Consider the following 15783-nt stretch of genomic DNA (forward strand, 5'->3'; position numbering starts at 1 on the left):
CTAGTGAAGCAGCAAAAGCGCTGAAGCCTCAATGCAAGATTTCTATGTGTCACATTCATAATTCCACCATCCCTCCAAGGAGTTTAGGGTTGTGCACATGGGAGTTAAGAGCCCCGTGGCACAGAGTGGTAAGCTGCAGTACTGCTGCCCAAGCTCTGCTCATGACCTGAGTTCGATCCTGGAGGAACCCAAGTTCAGTTAGCTGACTCAAGGCTGACTCAGCCTTCCATCCTTCCGAGGTCGGTAAAATGAGTACCCAGTTTCCTGGAGGTAAAGTGTAGATGACTGGGGAAGGATATGGGCAAACCACCCCGTAACAAACAGTCTGCCAGGAAAACATCATGGGTCAGTAATGACTACCTTTTTACATGGGAGTTATCCCATTTTAGCCTCTTTTTACCTTAGGTTAAATATAGCATTATCTTCGTTGCCTTTGGAGACTTATGATATCCATAAATGTTTCCCATGTGTGCTATTGTGATTGATTTAACTAAAATATGAATTGGCTACGGGCTCCGTTCAGACATCACAAGCTGATCTCATTTGTTCCTCACAGGCCCAGACCTGGTTAATTACCAAGCGTGAACATTCCCTCCCACCTCCCTTTGCTCAGGGTGCTGCAATGGAAGGGGGAAATTTTCAATCTAACTCCTGTTTGGCCCCTTGGTCCACCTTAATCAGTACTCTCTGCTCTGATTGGCAGAGCTCATAAGTGGCAATTACTAGCTGCGATTGCATTGTGAGCACATTGAGATTCGCTCATGAGGAAATCACACAACACTGTAATCTGCCTTGAGTCTCAGGGAGAAAGGAGAACTATAAACAATGTAAATAAGTAAATAAAAATGTCTGAATTGAGCCAAATCTAGTGCAATGCATATGGCTGTTAGAATTGTGGGGTTCTGATAGGACATTCCACAGCACAATGGGCACAATCAAACTAAAGTTAAGGCTTCAGTCCCATATCCGCTTGATACGGACGTCTTTTATTTCAACGAATCCTTTAATCTGAATGTGTTGCTATGGGGATTATTTTTCCATTCCATATTTATTTTCTGTAACCCCCTGCCCCGCCCAAGAGCCTGATACAGCCTAAAAGGTGGAGTAAAAACTATATAAATTTTAAAATGGCTGTAAATGTTTCCCTTTCCACTTTATTCTCATATTTTCTTTAATTGAAAAGCATGTCTTGCTAGATTGCCTGGTCAAGGGGACTCTATCTATCTATCTATCTATCTATCTATCTATCTATCTATCTATCTATCTATCTATCTATCTATCTATCTATCTATCTATCTATCTATCTATCTATCTATCTATCTATCTATCTATCTATCTATCTATCTATCTATCTATCTATCTATCTATCTATCTTCTAATTATTTACATTTTAGGAATGATCGTGTTTCTCCAGTAACATGTTGGTCAATCACTACATTATTTTTTTAAATAGCAAGTTCCATGCAATATATTTCCTTTTAATAAGTACAATAGTGTTCCAATTCAGTAATAAAGTTGTCACACTCAACCTATAATGGACCACTTTACATTTTTTTGGAACTGTTCTTTTATTACAACTGTTTGTAACTTTATAAGCCTTTCATAAATGTGATCCATTGCAATAATAAAGCTTTTGGACAGCTGCTGCAACTTGCTGTTTCCTAACCCCAACCTTGAAACTATACTGACTTTGATCTTGTATTTGTTTATTGTTTCAGTAATAGCACTTAAGGCACCTGAGTTGCTTTGCTAGAGCTTGGTTATCCTATCTGAATTGTATCTAATTGTATCTAAATCATCAGTTTTAAATTGATTCATGAATATTGGATAATGTTATCCTTCAGATTTATTGGTTGGATCAAGCCACCTCCCCCCCTCAATCTCAACCATTTCCTTATTGCAACCCCTGACCCACATAACTTTTAGCTATGGAAATCCCATGAGCCCAGCATAGCCTTTTTGGTAACACCCCCCCCCCTTTTTTTACCAATGGAAAAGCTGTTTGCCTTCAATCCTAAAGATATATTAAAGAACTGGCTGTTTGGTGTAGTGCATAAGAGCAGCAGGACTCTAATCTGGAGAGCCAGGTTTGATTCCCCACTCCTCCACTTGAAGCCAGCTGGGTGACCTTGGGTCAGTCACAGCTTCTCGGAGCTCTCTCAGCCGCACCCACCTCACAGGGTGAATGTCATGAGGATAATAACTCACTTGGTAAACTGCTCTGAGTATGGCACTAAATTGTCCTGAAGGGTGATATATAAATCGAATGTTATTACGTAATTATAATTTCAGTATTATAAACTTAGCAACCTTTATTATTTCACTGATGGTGTAAACTAACTTCTAGGACTAATATGTTGATTGGGAAGTCTTATGTACTGGAATATTCTGTTACTTTTTTATACTAGTTTGTGTATATGATAATTGGGATTTTCATTTTGTAATATTGTGGATTAGTTTTTAAATTTGTAATCTGCTTACTGCTGTGAAGAAGCAGAATAGATATACTTAGCTAAGGCTGCTTCCCCACTTGTGTGGGAAAAGTTGCCCCTGCTGTGGAGGCAGAAACAAGCAGGCATCTGCATACCCCACCCCCACGCTGCTGGCTGCTGTGCCTCTTTCCTGAAGAAACATGAACACAGTAAGAATCTTGCTGCTGCCCACAGAGTCCAGCACATCTGCCCCTCTCCCCAACAGCTAATCTGCAGCTACTCAAGACATCTTACACACTTGAGCGTAGAGAGACGCAATGTTCGCCAAGAAGCATAATTTAAAAAGACAGAGCCAAAGGCACTGTCAATTTCACCTCCCTGAAGGGGAGATGAAATTAACAAACCTGAGGAGCGATCTCTGCTTGCTCTGTCTTTTTTAACTATCCTGGTGTAGAGAGGTGAAATTTAAACTATGCTTCCTGGCTAACATTGCATCTCCCTACGCTTGAGCGTCCCTGTGTAAGATGTCTCCTGTTGAGAGACTCAAATTTAAAAGGGCTGAAAGGGAGAAAAATGAAGCTTCGCTCTGCCATTTTGAAAGTGGAGCTCAGCTCCACCCCCTCCCTGGATTGGCAATGGCCAAGTGTCCTAATGGATGTTTGCCTGCAGCTACCCACCGTTTCTCCTTCGAGCTGGAGTAAATGACTTTTTTTTTTGTTCCAACTCAAAAGGAAAAGCCCCTAGAGTTGCATGTTGTGCTAATTCTTTGGGAATGAGCACAAAGTCATCTGGAAGCAAAAAAATAAAATAAAAATCACTGCTGTTGAGGAGGAAAAGTAGAGCAAAAGCTCCACGTGGAAAGCAGTACTTTGATGCTGCTCTCGAATTCTGGGTATGTTCATATGAGAGGAGGAGATCCTTCAAGCATCCTGGTTTCAAGTGGATTAACAGTGCAATCCTAAGAAGAGTTCCTCCAGTCTAAACCCATGGCATTGTAAGGCTTTAAAAGACAAACTCGACATCCTACTTTCTGCCTGGAAGCATTCTGACAGCAGCTGGGGAAATATGCTCAGATCAGCATGTTCTAGTGAGTAATCCATTCTGCTGCCATGTTCTGGACCGGATGGTGTTTTCAGATGCAGCCCCAAATACAAAGCATCACAGAAATCTATTTTAGTCCTCGATAGTCAACTGTTCTGGCTTGCCTTGTTTGTGGATTACAATCCCTTATGTAGTTTAAGCCTATACAGTTTTGCTGAGAAGTAAATCTAACAGTTCATTCGGGCTAATTTCCAAGTGTGCAAGAATAAGGCTGAAGTGCATTGCATGATTTTTTTCTTGCTGAAGTAAGTGCAGAGTTGGACAAAGGAATGTGCTTCCAGTTTCCCAAGGTTGTGTACAAATTTCATGCCTCACACAAAAATATTGTATACAGAAAGTACATGCTTATTTATTATTCTTCCAGTTATGGCGGTGTACACAGCCCAATTAACCATCTGCTGGTAGGAACATGGCACGTTTTTATTTGTGTCTGAAGGAAAATACAAACAGATTTTTCCTTGCAGAAATCGCTTTTTATGTCTTGGGGTAAAAAAAAAGTTAGCTACATATTAAACGCTGTTTGTTAAACATAACAGTAGGTGTGTTTGGAGACTCAGTGAGAAGAAAAAGGGGTGGAGGAGAATGTTTTCTTGTTGGAACCGTTGAAGAGATCCTATATACCTCTTTCCAAATGGCTCTCCATTTCCTGCTGGTATGCTACAAAATCTATTCATTATGACTCATTTTCCAAACACTCCAGCTTTAAAATAGAAACTCTGTTCTTCTTATTTTTCTATGGAGGAAAACATTGCATGATGATTACCCAGAAGGACAATTAGAAACAGGAAGATGTAGCGTATGACTGACACTGGGTATGCCGTGCAAGGCAAACAGTCTTTTCCAGCCAAATCTAATGAAACATAATATTAGTGTTTTTGAATCAGTGAGTTATGTTTTGTATATATTATTGAGAAGGCCTGCTAGGCCAGCCACTACCTCCCTTCCTCAGTAGTTACATTTTTAATATTATATATTTACACTATTTAAATATTGTCATTCAAATATCAAGAGCAGCTGTGTAGCCAGGGACGCATCTGTTGGGCTAGAGCACCACTAACCATCTGTGCCTGGTTCTGCTTGATTGAATTCCAGCTGGAGATTTTAAATTCATATCCACCCGTGACAACTGAAATAGAGGGGTACATATTATTCCACTGGAATTATCCCGCTGGGGTTTTCCATTGAGAGGCGTTTTAATATGAACGGAAAGCTCATCTCTGCTTGGATGAATATTTTCACTTATAGTTGGTAAACCAACAGGAATAAAAAGCTCGGTAATCAAAATCTGCTCTAGAAATTTTGCTGATAGGAGGAAAAAAAAGGTTACCTGTTTCTGTGACTTCTGGGTATTGGGATGAATTGAAGATTAGGTATCTGCAAAAATGTATTTTAAGTTGAATAAATCTCTCAGTAAAACTAAAGCATCCCAGGACTAAAAATTATGATGCACACCGAAGCTGCCACTTTGCATAAAGACTGATGTCATGATCCATAACTCAATTATGCCATAGCACCTGGATATAAAAGTGATTTGCATCCCAGTTGTGAAGATACCTACAATGACACACAACAGTTCACATTGGTGTTAGCATAGCAGCATCTTAAGTAACACAAGCTAGGCAAATCACACAGTTTTTCAGTTAAAATGTCATTGTAATTGATTATCCTTACATTAGAAACACAAAGGCCCAAATTTGATTGTATAGTTCCAGGGATGGGTCAAAGTATTTTGTTATCCTGAGAAAGGTACCCCTATTGGGAGGGATCTCAAGGAGGAACCCCATGTTCACAACAACTCTTGCGCTAAAATTACTCCTTCCTGATTGCTTGTGTTAAGTAAAAGCAAGTATATTCCCCTTATCTTTTCCGGTTGTACAAGAAATAACACAAGGTACTTTATCTGATAAAATTTCACAAGAAATGGAAAGAAATCTTGTAAACCATCTGTTACACATTCCATCATGTCATATTCATATTTAATCAAATCTTCGATTTATATATTGCCCTTCAGGACAACTTAACGCCCACTCAGAGTGGTCTACAAAGTGCGCTATTGTAATCACCCTGTGAGGTGGGTGGGGCCGAGAGAGCTGTGACTGACCCAAGGTCACTCAGCTGGCTACAAGTGGAGGAGTGGAGAATCAAACCCAGTTCTCTACAGTCCTGCTGCTCTTAACCACTACACCCAGGGCCGGCGTGTCCATGGAGGCGGGTCCGGCAGCCGCCTCGAGCGCTGAGTGGCTGGAAGGGGCGCTGGGGAGGGGGGGTGCGCTGCGGAGCTGGCGGTGGCAGCCCTGGCAGCTCAACGGGAGGGCTGGGAAGCCACCCGCACACTGCCCCGGCTGCCTGCTGTGCCTGGCCCACAGCTGCTGCGCCTGGCCAGGAGCGTGTGCTGGCAGCGGCAGTATGGAGCAGTCTGAGCGGGCAGCCTCCCAGCCCTCCCGCTCAGCTGCCCCGTGCTGCCGCTGCCACTGCCTGCACACAGCTGCGGGCCAGGCACAGCAGACAGCCAGGGTGACGTGGGGCAACTGAGCAGGAGGGCTGGGAGGCCACCTGTGCGCCGTCCGAGCTGCTTGCCATGCTAATGGGGCCGGCTCACAGCAGCATGCTGCGTGATGACATCACACACAGTGACGTCATCATGCAGTCTGGATGCGCACGTACGTGGGGGCGGCAATAGCCCTGAAGCTGCCTCTGGCACCGGCCCTGAGTCTACACCAAACTGGCATTTACTGCAGCCATTGCAATATTGTTGGCAGGAGTGGGTCATAGGGACCATATCACTCCAGTCTTGGCTCATCTGCATTAGCTCCCAATTGGTTTCTGCGCCTAACTTAAAGTTCTGATGTTGATAGTTTCAGACAAGACGACCTTACGACTGCTTGTTTCAACATGAACCTACCCAATTGCTATAGTCATTTGCTGCGGCCCTGTTTCAGGTACCCCCAGTTTCTGAGATTGAACAGGTGGTAACCTGAGACAGGGCCTTCTCAGTCATGTCACCAAAATTATGGGAACTCCCTCCCCTGGGATATGCTTCTATCCCCTTCTTTCATTGTCTTCTTCTAGCAAGTGAACTTTTTTAGTTTGGTGTGGTGTCCCCTCAATGACTCATCCATCCAGCCTTATAATTTAAATGCTGTACTTGTGTTTTATTGATGTATTTTAGCTTTAGTTTTTATGATGCTTTGTTTTTAATTACTAGACACCTTGGTGGCCTTGACTGGGCAGAAAGGAGGGATATAAGTTTTGTAAACAGATATAAATAAATAAATATTGCTTGTATAAGCGAAACTGCATTAAGTATAGGGTTGCCAGCCAGTGGCTGGCACCTGGCAGGGTCTGGGGGCGGTATGGTGGTGCCATGGTGTCAATAGTGTGACAGTTTACCATAGACTATCTAGGGAATGCTAGATTGTTTCATCAGCAGGATGTCCCTTCCAGATTTGCCTGGAAACAAAGTCATGCTTTCAATGCAATGGTGATTTGGGGCTCTTTTTTCCTGAAAATATCACATTATCCAATAGCTCCAAAAACCTATGCCTAGCCTGGCTTGAATCTGATCCGGGCGCCATCTTGCACTACTTGGACTGCAGCGCAGGCTCCCTACACGCTAGATCCCTCCTGCAATTTGGATTTCTATGCTGAATAAGAAAGATATATCTTTGCTCCTAATCATAATCTATCTCCCTCCATTGCCAACCCATAGTGCAGTACACAGAGGGCCAAGCTACAAGTGACAAATGACACTTGAACGGCAAGTGAACAGACTCACATGTATTCTTCCCTGTTCACTTGCGCTCCACTTGATCAGCAACTTGGGAGATGTAGGCAGCTTGGCAGAATGTTGGACAAGTGACAGTTGAAAAGTCCATTGGACAGCAGTCAGAGACCCAAGCTGTAAAACCAGGATGCCTACATTTCCCATCAAAACTTGAGGGAAGCTGACAAGTGTCCAACCTGTGTCATTCGTCACTTGTAGCTTGGCCCAGAGAGATAGCATTTTGCTCCTCTCTGCTAGTTAGGGCTTCACATCTGGAAAACCAAACAAGCCTATCTCAATGTCCCCATTTTCCCCATGTTTATATCTCTAGCATAAAAGTAACACTTGCTCCAAATTGGAGTGATTTTTGGTTAATTTCTAGTTGTTATTACTATTTGTTTGTGATATGGTTAGTTTGGATAGGAATGTACTTTTTGTTGGAAGAGGAGGATCCAGTGCTGTCTCTCTCCTCAGGTTTCACAGGCACTCTTTTTACTGTTTACTATCGTTTGATGCTCTGACTGTCCTTTGACATGCAGATTGCTATTCTCAGGATTTCCTCCTCCAGACTTCCTCCCTCTGGCTCCTCCTCTTCCTGGCTTTGTTCCAGGCAACACCTCTCCCCTTCTCCTCCCTCCCTCTTGGCAGCATGGATGCAGGCCTTGCCCTCCCTAATATTCCCCCTCCCTAATATGCTACCAAATCCCTCAATAAACTCTATCTGATTTCTGAACCTTTAAAATCTGGTCTCTGTCATCCTTTTTTCTATTGAACATCCTGCTCACAGCCACCTGTCTGAGTAAAAAGAGAGGGGTTTTTCCATTCCTTGTGTGAACATGCAAGCTAATTCCCATAGTGGTCTGAAGATTGATTCACATGTTTGTGGAGACATGGTACACTATAAATGAATAAATGAGTCAATTTTTATGTGTGTGGAAGACTATTAGAATGTATAGATTTCAGCAGATGCTACCATGCATCAGTAAGAAGTAGGGTTGCCAGCCTCCAGATGGTGGCTGGAGATCTCCCAGAATTACAACTGATCTCCAGGCCACAGAAATCAGGTCCCTCCCCACCCCAAACCCGACCCTATCCAGACTCCACCCCCCAAACCTCCAGGAATTTCCCAACCTGGAGTTGGTAACACTAGTAAGAAGCAACTAGTTACGTTATAGTGAGGTATGGTATTATGTTCATATTATCTTCTTGTGGTTAATATATTCTTGGTTGCTTTTAATAGGATTAAGGAAAACTGTGATTATAAACAGAGATCATTTCTCGTACACAAATGCACAAAGTTATCTTTTTTATATGTAAAATGTGCTGTGTTCAATAGATGGTAATACTGCACTGTGGATTATTTTAAAATGACATTACGGAAAGATAAATGGCTCCTTATGCTTCTGTAGCTATTATTTTTGTTCTCCTAAATGCCATTATGTGACTATATTAGTTGACAGGTTGTGTATTAAATTGTATGTCTGATTTCCCCACCATATTAGACAGTGTTTATGTTTAGAAGGTATAATGGAACTTTATAACATTGGCTTTCCATTCAGCTTGATCCAGTGTTAGCTTAGAAGATACAATTTGTCAAATTGGCTCTATTAATCTTATATTACATTGGTGGATTGTGCCCCTTCTGTAATTGTCAGATGAACTTCTAATTCCTTAGTGGACCTGGTATATCTGGCACATTAATTATGATTAGGCTGGAGCTATTGTACATTTTCAGCTTTCCAATGTGCTTATTGATTTGTTCTTTTGGAGCTACCTGTATATAATGCTTTTTAAAAAGGATTGTACAATTGCTGAGTATTCCGGATTCTAATCCCCCCAGATTCCTTTTTTGTGCAGTTGTGTGCAGTATGTTGATTAATTACGTTTAGAAGGATTTTTAGGGCAGACCCCAAATCTTGTTAATGCCACATGTTTCCTCACACTTATTAAAACCTGCTGGAGAAGTCCATCTGGGCTGGAGTTGCAAACTTTGAGCTAAGAAACTTCTGGAGATTTGGGGGTGGGGAGGGCAAAGTTTGGGGGACAGCGGGACCTCAGCAGGGTATAATTCCAGGGTATAATGGGGAGCCCCCCCCCCCCCCGACAGCCATTTTCTCCAGGGGAAATTATCTCTGTCATCTGGAGACCAGTTATAATTCTGGAAGATCTCCAACCCCCACCTGATAGATTGCAGGTTTAGCCTGGGGTCCTTCCTCTTCTTGCCCAAGCAGAAATGCAGAAGTTGTGCTGAATTTACACACAAGTATACTGCAACTTACCACCTCAAATTTTGCGGGGCCACTACATTTAAAAAACTAAATTTTATGAATATGCTTTTTTCTTTACAATGCTATGAGGCCTTTTAAACATGACATAATTTAGGGCCTCAGCATGCAGCTCCTGTGCAGAAGTTTACAGTTGCACTGGGGCAGCATCTGAGAAAGAAAGGAGAGAAGGAAGCAGGAAGGGGAGGAGAGGCTCTGGGGCAGAGAAAGAAAAGAGGAAGGGGTCCCAGGGGCCCACCAGTGGTGAGGAATCTCCCAGTGGTCACTAGTGATCAGCGGGAGGTTTCAAACTGCCCGGTGATTGCCTGCCACCAGCAGGCACCCTGGACACAAAGAATTGGCCTCACACAAAGCCCAGGAGCATGCCTTTGCTTTGGGGCGGGGGGAGTGATTTTGGTCCCAAAGAGGCCAATGGTCAAAAAATCAGCCCTGCACAAAGTGCAGGAGCACTCCTGCAGCTGCGCTTTGATGTCACTTCCAGAAGTGACATCATCAAGTTGGCACCATAAGTGCGTGCATGAGGAAGATCATTCTGGTGAGTACTAGGTCCCCCTCCCCGCCAGGAGGATATAGGGACCTCCTGGCAACCCTAGAAAGAAGACATGGTGGGGGGAGAGGAAATAAGATGCCCTTGTGGGGTCCCACTTGTTAATTCCAAAAGGGGTTGTTTTGTTATTGAGTTGTTCCATATGGTTTTGCTTCATTATTGTTTCATTTGTTTTTATTGTTTTCTTTTCACAATTCTATTTTGTTATTATTTCCCATTAGTTTCAATTGTCATATTCACTACCCCTGCAGTTGGAGCCAGGCAGCTGAAGCTGATGCTGTTGAGGTGATTCTGTCATTTGAACCCAGGGTGGGAAACGGGGAAAGGAAGGTGCTTGTTCCTGTTGTCTCCCGAGTCTGGGAGCCTTGAGAAGTCCATGAATCACACAGCCTGTTTTCCTGCTTGCAGAGTTAGACAACTGTTAGGAGAAAGGAGGCGGAATTAGGAGTAGCCTTGGGGAACCTATATCTGTAGTTGCCAGCCCTAGCAAGGATAGTATCTTATTAATAAAGAACTTTTACTTCTGAAGTGAAGTCTCTTGAGAGTTGCCTGCCATCCTTATACCCCCCCCTTCTCCAGGTCTCAGTCTTCATCTAAAAGAACAAAACTCAGAGGCATTGTAGTATTTCTCAAGGATGCCCACACTGCCAAATTTCTGAAAGATAGACTAAAGACCCCTCCCTCCCTTTAAGGCAATGAAAGGCATCCATGTTTAACATTAATGTGAGAATTGATAAAAAAGATCCTAATCGGTAACACAGGCAGCACTACAGCCACTGGCCTTGAAGAAAAACATGAGAAGAAGCTGGGAGACGTGGCAAGGAAGGGCATTCGGTGACACAAGGAGGGTAGGGCTTGTGGACAGGCAGGCAGCAGGACAAGGACCTTGAGGTAGATTTATTGGAAGGGGGAGAGAGTTTAAAGAGCAGCAGAGAGTCAGGGGAGTGCAGACTGCAAGGGGAAATTTGTTAGAGTAGGGCAGCTATTGGGAGGAAAGAGGAAGGCAAAGTCCCACTCCATATCCTAGTGGCTACAGCTTGCAGTCAGTCAAGAAAGACCAGAGCCTTTCTTCCCCCTGCCCCAAGGAAGAGTGCACTCTTCCTGTGCCCTTATTAGGTAAGTGCTGCCTGCCTTGTAGCATTGGAACCAACAGAGGAAGAGACTGTATTAAGAAACCGGAATAAACCGTAAAGAAATCCATGGGAGGAATTGTTTGTTATAGGCTTTTTAGATGAGGAATTGTTTCGTTTTCATATTAATTATGATACATATGGAACACTCATTTTGGTAATTATTGTATTTAATAACAAAAGAAATTCAGAACTCTTCAAAGCATCTGTTTCCTAAAGATCAATTTGAGAGGCTGTTTCCACACGTGCTGGCATAGCGCTAAACTCTCGCAACGAGGGCATCTTCCTGGTGCGATTTCTGACATCATCATGCCACGAAAATAGGATTGTGGTGCAATGACATCAGAAATCGTGCCAGGAAGACGCCCTCATTGCGAGAGTTTAGTGCTATGCCAGTATGTGTGGAAACGGCCAGAGTCAGTTTTGCCAACAATCAACGGAAAGAGAAGGTTCATTATAACTAAAGAAAAAAGCCCAGCCTAAAAACCCCGTAACAAGCCCTCTCCCAACAAATTCTTATGGACAGGGGTTTTTTTTCTGGGAAAAGAGGTGGGGGAACTCAGTGGGTTGCCCTCGGAGAAAATGGTCACATGGCTGGTGGCCCCACCCCCTGATCTCCAGACAGAGCGGAGTTTAGATTGCCTTCTGTGCCGCCAAATGGCACGGAGGGCAATCTGAACTCCCCTCTGTCTGGAGATCAGGGAGCGGGGCCACCAGCCATGTGACCATTTTCAAGAGGTTCCGGAACTCTGTTCCACCGCGTTCCAGCTGGAAAAAAGCCCTGCTTATGGAAATGGTATGGATCTTATATGAAGTATAAGCACTTCCACCTACTTTAATATATTGCCACTGTGGGATATATTTATCTCCATGCTAATGTACAGGCAACCTGAAAAGGGGTTCTCATCACCTCAGGTCCAGGTTGGGAAATTACTGGAGATTTGGGGGTGAAGCTTAGAGGAGAGGGTGGAGTTCCGGGAAGTTCATTTCATTTGAGATTAGATAAGGACTGTTTATAGGTCACAGTATGCTGAATAACCACAAGAGCTCTTGGTAGAACACACATTGCTGACTTGCTTGACTACAGTAACTTGGTGAAATCAGCAGAGAGAGATCAAGAGGCCACGCTGATAATAATCGCCCTTGAAATATAGATGCAACGAGTAACCTAAAATAGAAACAAGGAGGGACAGCGTGTTCCCCGCCTTTGTGCTTTAGTTGGGTTGTCAGCACAGTAGTAATGCACGGAGGAAGTATCTGCAAGTATGTTCTCTGCTGTCAATCGGGGATGCTGCTTTCCAAAGGTTGCCAATCATGGGGAGAGAGCATGCGCGTGGACACTTCCTCCATGCATAGGTGCCATGCTCACAAGCTGTCAATCACTTGGAGGTGGCCAGTGAGGCCAGCATATTCATGTCTGCTCCCCCTCCCCACTCGGTTAGTAAATGCACGGACAGGTTTTGTGTATAGGGTGAGTATCTCTGATGAACAGCGACAGCAGGAGTGTATGCCATTCTTTTTCAATGAATTTATTCCGCTCACCCACCCAGTTCATTCCTGTCTTCAGTTACTTTAAAATCAAGCCATTTCCCATTTTCCCTCCCCTCGCTCCCAAAGGAAGGAAATATCTCCATGTTTGTGTGTGTTTGTTTTCATGCCTGGCTGATTCTGCCTTTCCCCTTGCTCACCACTTCAAGAGGAGAGACTTAACACAACATGTGAGCAGGTAAGGCAGCTGTTGTTCAGTTGGCTGGTATGGAAAGCCTGTATGCCTCCACTGCCCTCTTCTCCACCTTGTTACAGCACAGGTACTCATTTGGTGGTCTGCAGAGACATGGGCAGTAGATAGGGCTGCCAGGTCCCCTTACCCCCCTGGTGGGAGGGGGGAACACAGCACTAGGGACTTCATTCCCCCAGTGGGGGTGAGGGATCCCCTGCCTCCACTTACCTGGCCAGCGGGGGAGAAAGACATGGGAACAGCCCTCCCGGGCACACTCCTGAGGCGGCATGATAACATCACTCCCGGAGGTGGCATCATTGTTCAACTCTGAGAATGCTTTGCAGTGGGCCAATTTTAGCCCCACATGGGCCTGTTTTTGGCTTGTTTGAGGCCAAAATCAGCCCACTGTGAAGAGCGCACACCCCTGCACAATGATGTCACTTCCCAGGAGTGATGTCATTGTGCTGCTCTGGGAGCATACCCAGGAGGCTCATTCCTGTGTTGTCCTCCCTCGCTAGCCAGATAAGGGGAGGCAGGGGGTGGAGGGTGAAGGCATACCTATGGGATCGCCTCTATCCCTATCTTCCTCCATTTAACCCTCCCCATCAGGTGTTCCACCACCACCCTGTTTTCATAGCTTAATTGCACTTGAAAACTATATCAGTTATTGCCTAAGGCTTTTATCCAAATGAAGCTAAACAAATAGCTATACAGTGGTTGCTGCTATGTTGGTATTTATTACTATTACTATAATTGGTCAAGACTTTTATAATGTTTTTTTTATGAATTTTTATGGATAACTTGTATATTTATTGTTGTTATTGTGTTTTAAATAATGTAATCCTTCCTGAGCCTACTGACAGGGAGGGCGGAATAGAAATCAAATGAAATAAATAAATAATAAATAATAGCAGCTTTGCTAATTTGAACAGGGTCTTCTGCAGATGCCACATGGGCAAAATTCGGCCATCCCGGCCAGTGGCAATGGCCACTCAGGCTGGTGGCCGCTCTTTGCTTCCTCGGAAGGAGGAAAGCAGAAGGCACACCCTGGCATCCAGGGCTTAGCATTGGGGGCGGAGCCTGTAGCCTTAGCTGGCTTCTTCGCCCCATTGCCTTCAGTTGTGCCTCATGCTCAGCCCACCCACCTCACCCTATTGCAGTGCAGGATTAGCCGGTCGCCTTTTGGGCCAGGTAGGAATTTTTCTCTCTTTGTCCCTGATTGGCACTTGGGAATGGAGTTTTTTCGCCTACCTTGCACTGTGAGAAGAGGAAGGTAATTGGCATGGTGGGACTGAGGTAATTCCCTGGTGGCAGGATTTTAGTTAGGGGAAATCTGTAGTGGGCCAGTGAGCACCCTTGGCACCTCCCCACTGGTGGGGAATTGGGGTCTTTCAGGAGCGGCTGGCTGCCGTACAGCCCAGCTGCAAGGTCAGACACCCTGGGTGGGGAACCCCTGGACAAGCCAGTCTCCCCCTGCTGATGTACGGCTGGGTGGGGGAGCTTTACAGGGGTGAACCACTCCGTCTGGCCAGGCCGGGTCCCAGCCATTTGGTGGATGGCTCGCACTCGGGGCAGCGGGTGCTCGCCCAGACAGGTCAGGGCGGGGTCCAGCAGTGACCCCAGGGCCTGACCTGTACCGCTAGTTAGGCCCTTGCCGTAGTTTATATTTAATTGTTGTAATTTTAATAAAGCGGCCCATTTTAGAACCCAAATACTGTGTCTGCCTTTCATTCCGACTGAGGGAGCAATTGACAGCTCCCGCACACATGCATTCTCTGTGGTGTTCCCCTCCTGATGGAATGGCCTACCTGAAGAGGTCAGGAGAGCCCCCCCACTGTTCTGGCTTTCCACAAACAATGGAAAACTAAACTATTCAAAATGCCTTTTTTATTGAGATAGGAAGGCTATACTGTAGGGAGGTGGTCCCAGATAGATGCTTCGCTAATGAGTTAGGGACCATAGACTTCACCTGGAAAAGTGTACACCATTGTGCGCTCCTGGTGGGGGATTCTTGAACTGACATTGTCAATTCAACTTCTTGAATTGACATTGTCATGCTGGTCATGTGGGCATGCTCCCACGCTTCACTGGAGCCAATTTTGGCCTCAAACGGGCCAGAATTAGCCCTGGGCAAAGCATGGGAGCATGCCCGTGGACAGTGTGATGATGTCACTTCCCAGAAGTGATGTCATCATGCAAGCGCCAGGAATGCTCATGCGTACATGCAGAAAAGAATACAAACAAGGCACAAGGTAAGTGCTAGGTAACCCCCTCCCGCCAGGAGGGTACAGGGACCTGGTAACCCCTGTGCTACCGGTTCTAAATCTTGCTCTTTTTAAGTTTTGTTAGTTTTTTAGCACTAGCACAAAAAATGTCACCTACTTCTGGTATATACCTTCTGGTATAAGCTTTGTTTTTTCTCCTCTTCTCCAAAGTGGATTTTTTTTCTCTCTGAAAGGATCAGCGTGACCGAGGAAAGGTGGATCAGGCTACAAGGCTCTGGCCTGCTCCTGTCCTTGACTCATTGCCCCCCCCCCCCTGTAGTTCACAGATAAGCTGTACTAATACTCTTAGGGCTGTAACAGTGAAAACACCCTTTGCTGTGTAAAATAAGCAAGGGAAATGACTCCTGTCCAGATTCTCAGTTATTCTGAGCACCAAAACCAGCCATTCTTGATGGTGCATGTAAGTGGCAGTAACAAGCAATCCTTGTGGCTTGTTTTCCTTTACAGGCCGATCTATATTTATTGAGCTGCATTGATCTCTTCATACATTTCACTGGCATTATAAGTCTGTGAAAGCAAT

The sequence above is a fragment of the Eublepharis macularius genome, chromosome 10 (genome assembly GCF_028583425.1).
Source record: "Eublepharis macularius isolate TG4126 chromosome 10, MPM_Emac_v1.0, whole genome shotgun sequence".
In the NCBI taxonomy this organism is placed as follows: domain Eukaryota; kingdom Metazoa; phylum Chordata; class Lepidosauria; order Squamata; family Eublepharidae; genus Eublepharis; species Eublepharis macularius.